The sequence below is a fragment of the Piliocolobus tephrosceles genome, chromosome 6 (assembly GCF_002776525.5).
Source record: "Piliocolobus tephrosceles isolate RC106 chromosome 6, ASM277652v3, whole genome shotgun sequence".
In the NCBI taxonomy this organism is placed as follows: Eukaryota; Metazoa; Chordata; class Mammalia; order Primates; family Cercopithecidae; genus Piliocolobus; species Piliocolobus tephrosceles.
Window position 1 is genome coordinate 101085948 of NC_045439.1, and position 12251 is coordinate 101098198.

General features: G+C 43.9%; 1 protein-coding gene across 1 annotated transcript in view; it reads left to right on the forward strand.

The window, feature by feature from the left end:
* The first annotated feature begins 274 nt into the window (after window positions 1-274).
* Window positions 275-12251, forward strand: part of BLM (BLM RecQ like helicase) — a 101201-nt gene continuing 89224 nt past the window's right edge. Inside the window, exon 1 of the mRNA XM_023195393.3 lies at window positions 275-430. The gene's annotated coding sequence lies outside the window, so the exon portion shown is untranslated. The remainder of the gene's footprint in view (window positions 431-12251) is intronic.

Consider the following 12251-nt stretch of genomic DNA (forward strand, 5'->3'; position numbering starts at 1 on the left):
GCCTGGCTTGGCCCGTGGGAACTGGCAAGTCTCAGCTCTCAGACGCCCCAGCTTTTCAACCCCGCCACAGCCGGTTCTAGCTTCCTACTTCCTTTAAAGCCTTCACTGACTCTAAAACACCAAAAACAAAGACCCAACTAGCGCCGGAAGGCCGGGATGTAACCGTAGTCACCTGACCCTCCCGTTCGGACTCTGATTGGGGTTTGGAGATACGTGCCCCTCCCAGCGCCGCACGGCGACCCCGCCCCAGCAGCCTGAGGGGCGGGAACAGATGTGGGAGTACGACAGTATCGGTCGGTTTCCCCAGAAAGCAGCCAATCGGAATAGGCAGGCTTCCGGCGCGAAGTGAGCGAGGTATCTGCGCGGCATCCGTGGTCGTGCCGCGGGGAGTTTGGATCCTGGTTCCGCCCGCTAGGAGTCTGCGTGCGAGGTGAGTGCCGCGCGCGTAACTACGGGTCGGTCAGCGCTGACCTAGCCCTGCTCTGGCGGTCCAGCCCGGAGCTGGAGGCCGCACGAGTTCTTCCGTTTCCTGCACTGGTTCGCCTCGCCCCGCTGAGTCAACTAGTCTTGCGAACATCCTGGGAGGACAGCAGATACATAATACGTTCCAGATGGGAAAATAGAGGCCCGGGGCAGGGGCGAACTCTGCCAAGGTCTCCCGGGGCGTCAGAGGCCGAGCATGGGCTAGGACCCGGCATGTTCTTGCCCATGTAGTCCAGTGCCTAACATGATGCCCCGCACGGGGTAATCCCAGCCCAGACCTCTGGCACTATTACCTCCGTGTCCTTCCTGAGGAACAACGAAAACACTTTGTACTTTTTCTATGGCCTTCCATAATCACGAGCTGGGCTACTCTTGTTTTTGAGTGTCTACTCTGTGCCGTGTTCCTGGCACCCATGATCTTACAACTGTAGCTTCACGATATCCCAGCAAAACGAAGTGAATAGGAATACTGCATCAGATTGCTTGGGTTCGAATTCTAGCTCCTTCACGTTTAGCTGTGTCTACTGCACGTTACTGAAACACTAAGTGTCTTGGTTTTCGTCTATCATATGGGGGAAATGGTCTCTTCCACTTCCTGGGGTTTTTGTCAGGATTAAACGACTTAATGTATGCAATAATAAATGCTTGGAAGACTACCTGTTACATAGTACACAGTAAGGGTTCTGTTTTTATTACCCAGAGAAGCGGATGAAATTGTCCTCATTTTAGACATGGAAAATCTGAAGCATAAAGAGCTTGTCTCTGTACAGAAAGAGTATTTGGCGATTGAGTGCTAGAGATACAGAATTTGAACTAAGAGCGCCTGATTTTAAAGCATATCCCACAACATCAGGCTTTCTCCATAATCCCAGCACTTTGGGAGACAGGCAGGCGGATCACCTGAGGCCAGGAATTAGTGACTTGCCTGACCAACATGATGAAGCCCCCTCTCTGCAGTAAATACAAAAATTATCTGGGCGTGGTGGTGTGCGCCTGTGGTTCTAGCTACTGCGGAGGCTGAGGCACGAGAATCGCTTGAACCCAGGAGGCTGCAGTTAGCCAAGATTGCACCACTGCACTCCAGCCTGGGTGACAGAGTGAGACTTCGTCAATCATTCTGAAATGTTTTATGCCTTTAAAAGAGAGGGAATAGGGCCCAATTTAACTTTTTAAAATTTGGTTAGTGGGTACATGGGTGTAATTCTATTTTCTGTATCTTCATGTAAGAAATACTAAAAAATAAAAGATATACATATCTTTTAATTTACATATTTTTTTCTAAGATAAAAAATGGATAGAATAAAAGAGGTCCAAGATAATCGTAGAATAATCCTAGGAGTTCAGTGCTGAAAGGCTGTGAGGGTCTCCATTGCCTGTAGGATAAAAATCTAAACTCCTTAGCATGATACCTGAGGCTTTTGAGCATTCTGTTTCTCTAACACATACTATTTTACCTCAGCCTTTGTACCACTCATAGACTACTCTTCTTCACAACCTCAGTCCTGTCTGTAAAGTTCCACTTGTCCTTCAAGATCCAATTCAGTGTTCTTTGAAAAGCTTCTCTATCTTTTGTCTGTTTTCCCTTAATCTGGGAAGCCATAGTCTTTTAAGAAAAGACTTGATTGTCGGACTTATCTCATTGCTTTGTAATTATTTGTTGACATGTCTATTTTCTGCTGGTCTATAAGCTCCTTGAAGGCAGTAATAATGACTTGCCCATCTCTGTACCTCAGTGCCTACCATGATGGCTGGCACAGAGTAGTCACTGTAGATGTTAACTGAATGAAAAATACAAGTCGAAGACCGAGAATGAAAGTTCTTGGAGTTATGACGTACGGACTTTGTTCCCTGGAATGACAGGGAACTATTGAGTTTACTTTGTTTAAAAATTCCTGTATTTTATTGAAACATATTCTCAACGTCAAGAAAAATATTCCAGTCATAATACTATCTTTCAAACACTTGAACTACTTTTATTTTCCATGAGTCCTTTCCAAATTTCAGCTATAAAATTCGTTATACAGATTTAGCTATACAGATTTCTTAGGTAGCTATAGCCTTAATGTAGTCATAACTTAGTGTTTTTCTTTTTTCTTTCTTTTTTAACCTGACACTTGAGGAATTTTTTTTTTTTTTCTTTTCTTTTCTTTCTTTTCTTTTTTTTTTTAAGACAGGGCTCACTGCAGCTCCAACCTCCCGGGCTCAAGTGATCCTCTCACCTCAGCTGGGAGTACAGGGGTGTACCACCACGCCTGGCTAATTTTTGTATTTGTTGTAGAGATGGGCTTTTGATTTTTTGTAGAGATAGGGTTTCGCCATGTTGTCCAGGCTGATCTCGAACTCATAGGCGCAAGCAGTTTGCCCACGTTGGCCTCTCAAAGTGCTGGGATTACAGGTGTGAGCCACCACGCCTGGCCTGCTTTTTTCAATATTAAATCATTTCTTGGCTGGGTGCGGTAGCTCATGCCTATGATCCCAGCACTTTGGGAAGCCAAGGTAGGGGATTGCTTGAGCCCGGGAGTTCAAGACCAGCCTGGGCAACGTGGCAAAACTCCATGTCTACCAAAAAATAAAATAAAAATCTGAACAAATTATTTCTTTTAACGAATCAGTCTTCATGCTTGTCATTTATCTTATAAATTTTTGCAATATTCCTCTCTCTTTGGCTTAATAGGTATGAAATGATGCTCCATGTTATTAATTATTAGAAAAATTTGACAATTTTTTCATGAGTTTACTTAGTGTATGTATATTCTGGTGAGCTGTTGTGTTTATATTCCCTGAACATTTGTTCACTGGAACTGGATATTCTTTTTTTTTTTTTGAGATGGAGTCTCACTCTGTCGCCCAGGCTGGAGTGCAGTGGCCGGACCTCAGCTCACTGCAAGCTCCGCCTCCCGGGTTTACCCCATTCTCCTGCCTCAGCCTCCCGAGTGTCTGGGACTACAGGCGCCTGCCACCTCGCCCGGCTAGTTTTTTGTATTTTTTAGTAGAGACGGGGTTTCACCGTATTAGCCAGGATGGTCTCCATCTCCTGACCTCGTGATCCGCCCATCTCGGCCTCCCAAAGTGCTGGGATTACAGACTTGAGCCACCGCACTGGGCCTGGAACTGGCTATTCTTTTTTTTTTTTTTTTTTGAGACGGAGTCTCGCTCTGTCACCCAGGCTGGAGTGCAGTGGCCCGATCTCAGCTCACTGCAAGCTCCGCCTCCCGGGTTTACGCCATTCTCCCGCCTCAGCCTCCCGAGTAGCTGGGACTACAGGCGCCCGCCACCTCCCCCAGCTATTTTTTTTTTTGTATTTTTTAGTAGAGACGGGGTTTCACCGTATTAGCCAGGATGGTCTCGATCTCTTGACCTCGTGATCCGCCCTTCTCGGCCTCCCAAAGTGCTGGGATTACAAGCATGAGCCACTGCGCCCCGCCTAATTTTTTTTTTTTTTTTTATTTTTATTGGCCGGGCGGTGGCTCACGCCTGTAATCCCAGCACTTTGGGAGGCCTAGGCAGGCGGATCATGAGGTCAGGAGTTCAAGCCCAGTGTGGCCAACATGGTGAAACCCCATCTCTACTAAAAAATGTAAAAGTCAGCTGAGCATGGGGGCACACACCTGTAATCCCAGCTACTTGGGAGGCTGAGACAGGATAATCACTTGAACCCAGGAGGAAGAGATTGCAGTGAGCCCAGATTGCACCACTGTACTCCAGCCTGGCGACAAAGCGAGACTCCATTTCAATAAAAAAAAATTTATTATGAGACCAAGATACATTTGTAAAAATATACATAATTTGGCCGGAAACCAAGAGTTAAAGTGGCTCACACCTGTAATCCCAGCACTTCAGGAGGCTGAGGCAGGTGGATCACTTAAGGGCAGGAGTTCCAGACCAGCCTGGCCAACATGGTAAAACCCCATCTCTACTAAAATACAAAAATTAGCCGGCCCCATGGTGGCCCATGTTTGTAATCCCAGCTACTCAGGAGGCAGAGGCACGAGAATCGTTTGAACCTGGGCAGCGGAGGTTGCAGGAGCCTAGATCACGATCATGCCATTGCACTCCAGCCTGGGCAACAGAGTGAGACTCTGTCTCAAAAACGTAAAATTAAAAAAAAAAACTTACATAATTTAAAGAATAGTTACAAAGAAATTATGAAGTTTAGTTATGCATAAAAATTATATTGTATCCATAGTAAACGTGAAGACTCAGTATAAAATTATAGTTACACATAATCATCATCCAGATCAAGAAAGAGAGAGAGTATTACCAGGTTCCCAGGACCCCAGAAGTGTATCTTTCTCTTCATACCTCCTCCCTATGTTAGGGATAACTCTTGTCCCAATTATTTATTTATTTTGAGATGGAGTTTTGCTCTTGTTGCCCAGGCTGGAGTGCAGTGGCATGATCTTGGCTCACTGCAACCTTCGCCTCCTGGGTTCCAGCGATTCTTTTGCCTCAGCCTCCTGAGTAGCTTGGATTACAGGCGCCTACCACCATACCCAGCTAGTTTTTTCTATTTTTAGTAGAGACGGGGTTACACCATATTGGCCAGGCTGGTCTCAAACTCGTGACCTCTGGTAATCCGCCCGCCTCAGCCTCCCAAAGTAGTGGGATTATAGGCATGAGCCACCGCACTGGGCCCTGTTGTCCCAATTTTTATGATAGTGCTTTTCTTGTCTTCGTAGTTTGCCCTGATCTATGCATCTGTAAATAATACAGTTCAGTTTTGCATGATTTTGAGCTCTATAAATGGGATGATACTATATGTATTCTACTGAGTCTTTCTAGTTTGCATCGTTATGTTTGTGAGATTCTTCCATGTTGTAGATAAAGTTTTTCTTTCTTTTTTTTTTTTTTTTTTTTTAATAGTAATTTTGGCTGGAATGGTAGCTCACTTCTGTAATCCCAGCACTTTGGGAGGCTGAGGAAGAAAGATCTCTTGAGGCCGAGAGTTCAAGACCAGCCTGGCAACGATGGGAGACTTATCTCTACAAAAAATTTTAAAAAATTTGTCGAGCATGATGGCATGCACCTGTAGTTCCAGATTCTCCAGAGGCTGAGGCAGGAGGATCACTTGAGCCTAGGAGTTTGAGGCTGCAGTGAACTATAATTTTGTCACTGCACTCTAGCCTGGGTGACGGAGCGATACCTTGTCTCTAAAAAAAAATTTTTTAATTGTTTTCCTTAACTTCTTAACAGAGTTTTACATGTATAGTACCACATAGCCACGATGTTGTATGGCAGATCTCTAGAATGCATTACTGAAACTTTATACTTTTTGATTAACAACTTCCCATTTCCTGAAAGCCCCTACCCTGGCGACCACTGTGGCCCTCCTTGCTTCTATGAGTTTGCCTATTTTAGATACCTCATTGCAGTGGAATCTTGCAGTTATTTGTCCTGTGACTGGCTTATTTCACTTTGCATAATGGCTTCAAGGTCCATCTGTGTCATCTCATGTTGCAGGATTTTTTTAAAAATTTATTATTTAATTTAATTGTATTTTATTATTTTTTCAGACAGGGTCTTGCTCAGCTGTACAGGCTGGAGTGCAGTAGAATGATCATAGCTCACTGCAGCCTTGAACTCCTGGGCTCAAGTGATCCTTCTGCCTCAGCCTCCCAAGAAGGTGAGACTACAGGAGTGCACCACCATGCCTGGCTAACTTTTTTGTTTTTTGTAGATTCTGGGTCTCGCTATATTGCCTAGGCTGGTCTTGAACTCCTAGGCTCAAGCAATACTCCTGCCTTGGCCTCCCAAAGTGCTGGGATTCAAGCATGAGCCACTGCATCTAGTCGATTTGTTTCTTTTTAAAGGCTGAATATTTCGTTTTATGTGTATACCTCTGTAAAGAAAACTCCATTTCCTCTGTACTCTGTACCCATATAATAATTCTTCACTTCTGTCACCAAATGTGTGGTGTTTTTTTCCCCACAATAGTTCAGTTCTTTAGCAGACATTGGGTGTCCTACATTTAGCTCAGTTCTGACCCTAACTGCCAGGAGTTAGTGCAGACCCCATATGTTAACTCCTCCCTGTGCACCCCCATTCCAGACCCCCTACTTCACACTACAGTCACAAGTGGTAAGTCCTCCACATTCAGCTCACAGAACAGTTTCCTTACTAGATTATCAGCTTATTATAAACAACTCAGAAGCAGCCAGCTGCAAGAAATACATAGGACAAGGTATGTGGGAAGGGGTGTGGCACTTCCATGCCCTCCCCAGGCACGCCAGCCTCCCACCATCTCTACATGTTCTCACCACCCCAGAAGCTCCCTAAGCCCTATCCTTCTGGATTTTTATGTAGGCCTCCTTACCTAGACATGACTGATTAAATAATTGGCCATTGGTGATTAAGTCACTCCCCAGCCCCTTTGTCCTCCCCAGAGGAAGTTTTGTTTTGTTTTTTGAGGAGGAGTCTCACTCTGTCACCCAGGCTGGAGTGCAGTGGTGTGATCTTGGCTCGCTGCAACCTCTACCTGCTGGGTTCAAGAGATTCTCATGTCTCAGCCTCCTGAGTAACTGGGATTATAGGCGTGCACCATCATGCCTGGCTAATTTTTGTATTTTTAGTAGAGATAGGGTTTTGCCATGTTGGCCAGGATGGTCTCGAACTCCTGACCTCAGGTGATCTCCCTGCCTCGGCTTCCCTAAGTGCTGGGATTACAGGCAAAGGCCACCATGCCCGGCCCCCAGAGGAAGTTTTTATTGAATTAATTACAAACTGATAGGTCAAAAAGTGTGTATGTTTTACCTTACTATGTAATACTAAATTGTTTTCAAAAGTGCTTGCACTCCCACCAGTGTATTAGATTTTCCGTTGCTCTGCGTGCTGGCTAATGCTTTATATTATATATATTTTTATTTTCCAATCTGGTATATTCACGTATAGTAGTATTTTTCTGGTAACTTTAATTTCTCTGATTGTTAGTGAAGATGAGTACCTTGATGTGTTTATGGGCTATTTCCTCTTTTTTACAGTCCCTTTTTAAGTTTTCTGTCTTCTCTATTGAGTTGTCTTTGTTTTATGTATGTATAAACATATTTATATATAGTTATCTACATTTTTATATGTACATACATACACATATGTATAACAACTATCTTCTGCTTTGGCTTTTTAAATGGATATAACATAATTTTAGTCAATGATTTTTTTCATTTTTACATTTCTTTAAATTGACATAATTGTACCCCAACAATTTATGAGGTTCATAGTGATATTTTGATACATATACTGTATAATGATCAGATCAGGGTAATTAGCATATCTGTCATCTTAAAACATTTATCATTTCTTTGTGTTAGGAGCATTCAATATCTTCCTCCTGGCTATTTGAAACTGTATAGTACATTATTGTTAACTGTCATCCTGTAGTGCTACAGAACACCAGAACTTACTCTTCCCATCTAGCTGTAATTTTGTATTTTTTTTGTTTTTTTTTTTTTTCCAGACAGAGTTTCACTCCTGTTGCCCAGACTGGAGTGCAATGGTGTGTTCTCGGCTCACTGCAACCTCTGCCTCCTGGGTTCAAGCAATTCTCCTGCCTCAGCCTCCCAAGTAGCTGGGATTATAGGCATGTGCCGCCACCCCTGGCTAATTTTGCGTTTTTAATAGAGACAGGGTTTCTCCATGTTGGTCAGGCTGATCTCGAACTCCTGATTTCAGATCATCCACCCACCTCGGCCTCCTAAAGTGCTGGAATTTAGACATGAGCCACCACACCCAACCAATTTTGTATTCTTTAACAAGTCTCCCCCTACGCCTTTCCCTCTACCCTTCCCAGCCTCTAGTGCCTTCTGTTCTACGTTTTACTTCTATAAGAGCAACAATTTTTAGGTTCCACATATGAGTGAGAACATGTGGTGTTTAACTTTCTGTTCTTTATTCCACCTAACATAATGTCTTCAGGTTCCATGTTGCTGTGAATAACAGGATTTTATTCTTTTTTATGGCTGAATAGTATTCTGTTGTGTATATGTACTATTTTTTTTTTTAATTCATTCATCGCTTGTTGAACACCTTGGTTGATTCCATATCTTGGCTATTGTGAATAGTGCTGCAGTAAGCATGGGGGTGCAAATGTCTCTTTGATATGCTGATATCTTTTCCTTTGGATAAGTGCTCAGTAGTGGGATCGCTGAGTCATATGGTAGGTCTATTTGTAGTTATTTGAGGAACTTCCATACTATTCTCCATAGTGGCTGTACTAGTTTATATTCCCACCAGCAGTGGAAGTGTAAGAGTTCTCTTTTCTCTGCATCCTCACCAGCATTTGTTATTTTCTGTCTTTTTGATAATAGCTATCTTAACTGGGGTAGGATGAGACTTCATTGTGGTTTTTTTGTTTGTTTGTTTTTTGTTTTCTTAATTTCTAAAATTTTTTGTAGAGACGGAATCTTGCTGTGTTGCCCAGGCTGGTCCTGAACTCCTGGTCTCAAGCAGTCCTCCTGCCTCAGCCTCCTAAAGTGCTAGGATTCAACACATGAGCCACTGTGCCTGGCCCTAATTGTGTTTTTGATTTGCACTATTTTTTTTTTTAACATCTTTTATTGTGAATTGTTGTATGTTATATTTCATAGACATAACTTGTACATGAATGAGCTAATATAGTAGGCCTGAAACTGATACCTTCAGAAAAGCCTGCTTGCACAATTGGTCCCTGGCTGTGTCTGGGAACTTGGCTTTGGAAACCTTTCCTACACTGATCAGGTTGTTTTGCCCACTGTAGCCGCTAATACCTGTTTTCCTTATGGGAGTCTGAAATTTTGGTGGGAGGAAGGGAGGAAGGTGCCTAAGTGACCAGCCCTCAATAAAACCCCTAGATTTGGAGTCTCTATCCAGCTTCTTTGGGGCAGAAACAGTGCACATGCATAGCTGCATTTTCACTGAGAGAGCGTGCACTTTCTCAGGAGTTGGAGAGCATGGGAAGCCTGCACATGAATTCCTGCAGACACTACCTGAGGTGTTTTTTTTCCCTTGCTGATCTGGCTGTGTATCCTTAAAGTGTTTATGATATAATAAATGTTAGCTGTGAGTACAACTGTACGCTGAGTCCCATGAGTTCTTCTAGCAAAGTATTGAACTTAGCTATTAAGTTCCTCTAGAAAAAAAAAGCTGGAATTTGGATTAGAAATGCATTAAGTTATAGATGAATTTGGGGAGAATTAGCATCTCAATATTGTCTTCCAATGTGAATATGGTTCATATGATTGTTTCCTCCCTCCTTGACTTCTCTTAACAACTTACAATTTTCTTTTCTTTTTTCGAGACAGGGTCTTGCTCTCTCTCCTAGGCTAGAGTAAGTGGTGCAATCATAGCTTACTGGAGCCTCGACCTCCTGGGCTCAGGTGATCCTTCCACCTCAGCCTCCTAAGTAGCTAGGGCCATAGGCACGTGCCACCATGACCAACACATTTTTGTATTTTTGTAGAGACAGGGTTTTGCTGTGTTGTCTAGGCTGCTCTCAAACTCCTGGACTCAAGTGATCCTCCCACCTTGGCCTCCCAAAGTGCTGGGATTATAGGCATGAGCCACTGTGCCCAGCCCAATTTTCTGAATAGATATCATGGACATAATTTGTTAGATGTATTTTTGGCTATATAATATTTAAAAAAAAATTTTTTTTTTGAGACAGTGTCTCACTTTGTCGCCCCGACTGAAGTGCAGTGGTGTGATCTCAGTTCACCACAACCCCTGCCTTCCAGGCTCAGGTGATTCTCCTGCCTCAGCCTCCCGAGCAGCTGGGATTACAGGCACGTGCCACTACTGCCACCACGCTCAGCTAATTTTTGTGTTTTTAGTAGAGACGGGGTTTACCATGTCGGCCAGGCTGATCTCAAACTCCTGACCTCAAATGATCCACCCACCTTGGCCTCCCAAAGTGCTGAGATTACAGGCATGAGCCACCACACCCGGCTGGGTATTTAAATTTTTGATGTCATCATAAATAAGTTTTCTGACATTTTATTTTTTGTTTATTGGTGTTATAGAAAAACAATTTATTTTTGTATGTTGACCTTGTCTCCAGCAGTCTTCCTAAACTCACTGTATTAGTTTTCTATAGCTGCCGTGATAAATTACCCTAAACTTAGTGGCTTAAAACAACACAGAGGCTGGGAACATTGGCTCATGCCTATAATCCCAGCACTTTGGGAGGCCAAGGTGGGAGTATCACTGGAGCCCAGAAATTCGAGACTGGCCTGGGCAACTCAGTGAGTCCCCATCTCTGTTTAAAAATAACACAAGGTGGCTTATGCCTGTAATCCCAGCACTTTGGGAGGCCAAGGTGGGAATATCACTGGAGCCCAGAAATTCGAGACCAGCCTGGGCAACACAGTGAGTCCCCGTCTCTGTTTAAAAATAACAACACAAGGTGGCTCATGCCTGTAATCCTAGCACTTTGAGAGGCTGAGGCAGGCAGATCCCCTGAGGTCAGGAGTTTGAGACCAGCCTGGCCAACATGGTGAAACTCCATCCCTGCTAAAAATACAAAAATTAGCCAGGCATGGTGGTGCGTGCTTATAATCCCAGCTATTCAGGAGGCTGATGCAGGAGAATCACTTGAGCACAGGAGATGGAGGTTGCAGTTTGCTGAGAGCGTGCCACTGTACTCCAGCCTGGGCAATAAGAGTGAAACTCAGTTTCAAAATAAATAAATAAATAAGATAAATAAAAACAACAACAACATAGATTTATTATCTTACAGTTGTGTAGTTCAGAAGTCTGAATGGGTTTCATTGGGCTAAAGTCAAGGTGTTGGCGGGCTGAGTTCCTTTCTGGAGGCTCAAGGGCAGAATCCATTTCCTTCCCCTTTTCAGCTTTTAGAGACTATTCATATTCCTTGACTCCTGGCTTTCCTCCTCCATTATCAAAGCCAGCAACTTTGAGTCCTCCTCAAGTTGCCATCTTTCTGGTCTGTCATCTTATTTCGTCTTCCACTTAAAAAAGACACTTGTGATTACATTGGGTCCATCTGGTTAGTCCAGGATAATCTTCCTATTTTTTTTTTTTTTTTTTTTTTTTGAGACGGAGTCTCACTCTGTCACCCAGGCTGGAGTGCAGTGGCTGGATCTCAGCTCACTGTAAGCTCCACCTCCCAGGATCAGCCATTCTTCTGCCTCAGCCTCTCCAGTAGCTGGGACTACAGGCGCCGCCACCTCGCCCGGCTAGTTTTTTGTATTTTTAGTAGAGACGGGGTTTCACCGTGTTAGCCAGGATGGTCTCGATCTCCTGACCTTGTGATCCGCCCGTCTCAGCCTCCCAAAGTGCTGGGATTACAGGCTTGAGCCACCGCGCCCGGCTAGTTTCTTTCTTTTCTAGTAATTAGGATCATCCATTTTCTTTTTTTTTTCTTTTCTTTTCTTTTCTTTTCTTTTTTTTTTTTTTTGAGACGGAGCCTCACTCTGTTGCCCAGGCTGGAGTGCAGTAGCCCGATCTCGGCTCACTGCAAGCTCCGCCTCCCGGGTTCACGCCATTCTCCTGCCTTGGCCTCCCAAGTAGCTGGGACTACAGGCACCCGTCGCCACCCCTGGCTAATTTTTTTGTATTTTTAGTAGAGACGGGGTTTCACTGTGTTAGCCAGGATGGTCTCGATCTCTTGACCTCGTGATCCGCCCGTCTCGGCCTCCCAAAGTGCTAGGATTACAGATGTGAGCCACCGCGTCCAGCCTGGATCATCCATTTTCTTGTAACTACTTCTTTAGTTGCATGTTACATATTTTTATGTGTAGACTTCCATTATTCAGTTTAAAATATATTTGAATACTCAC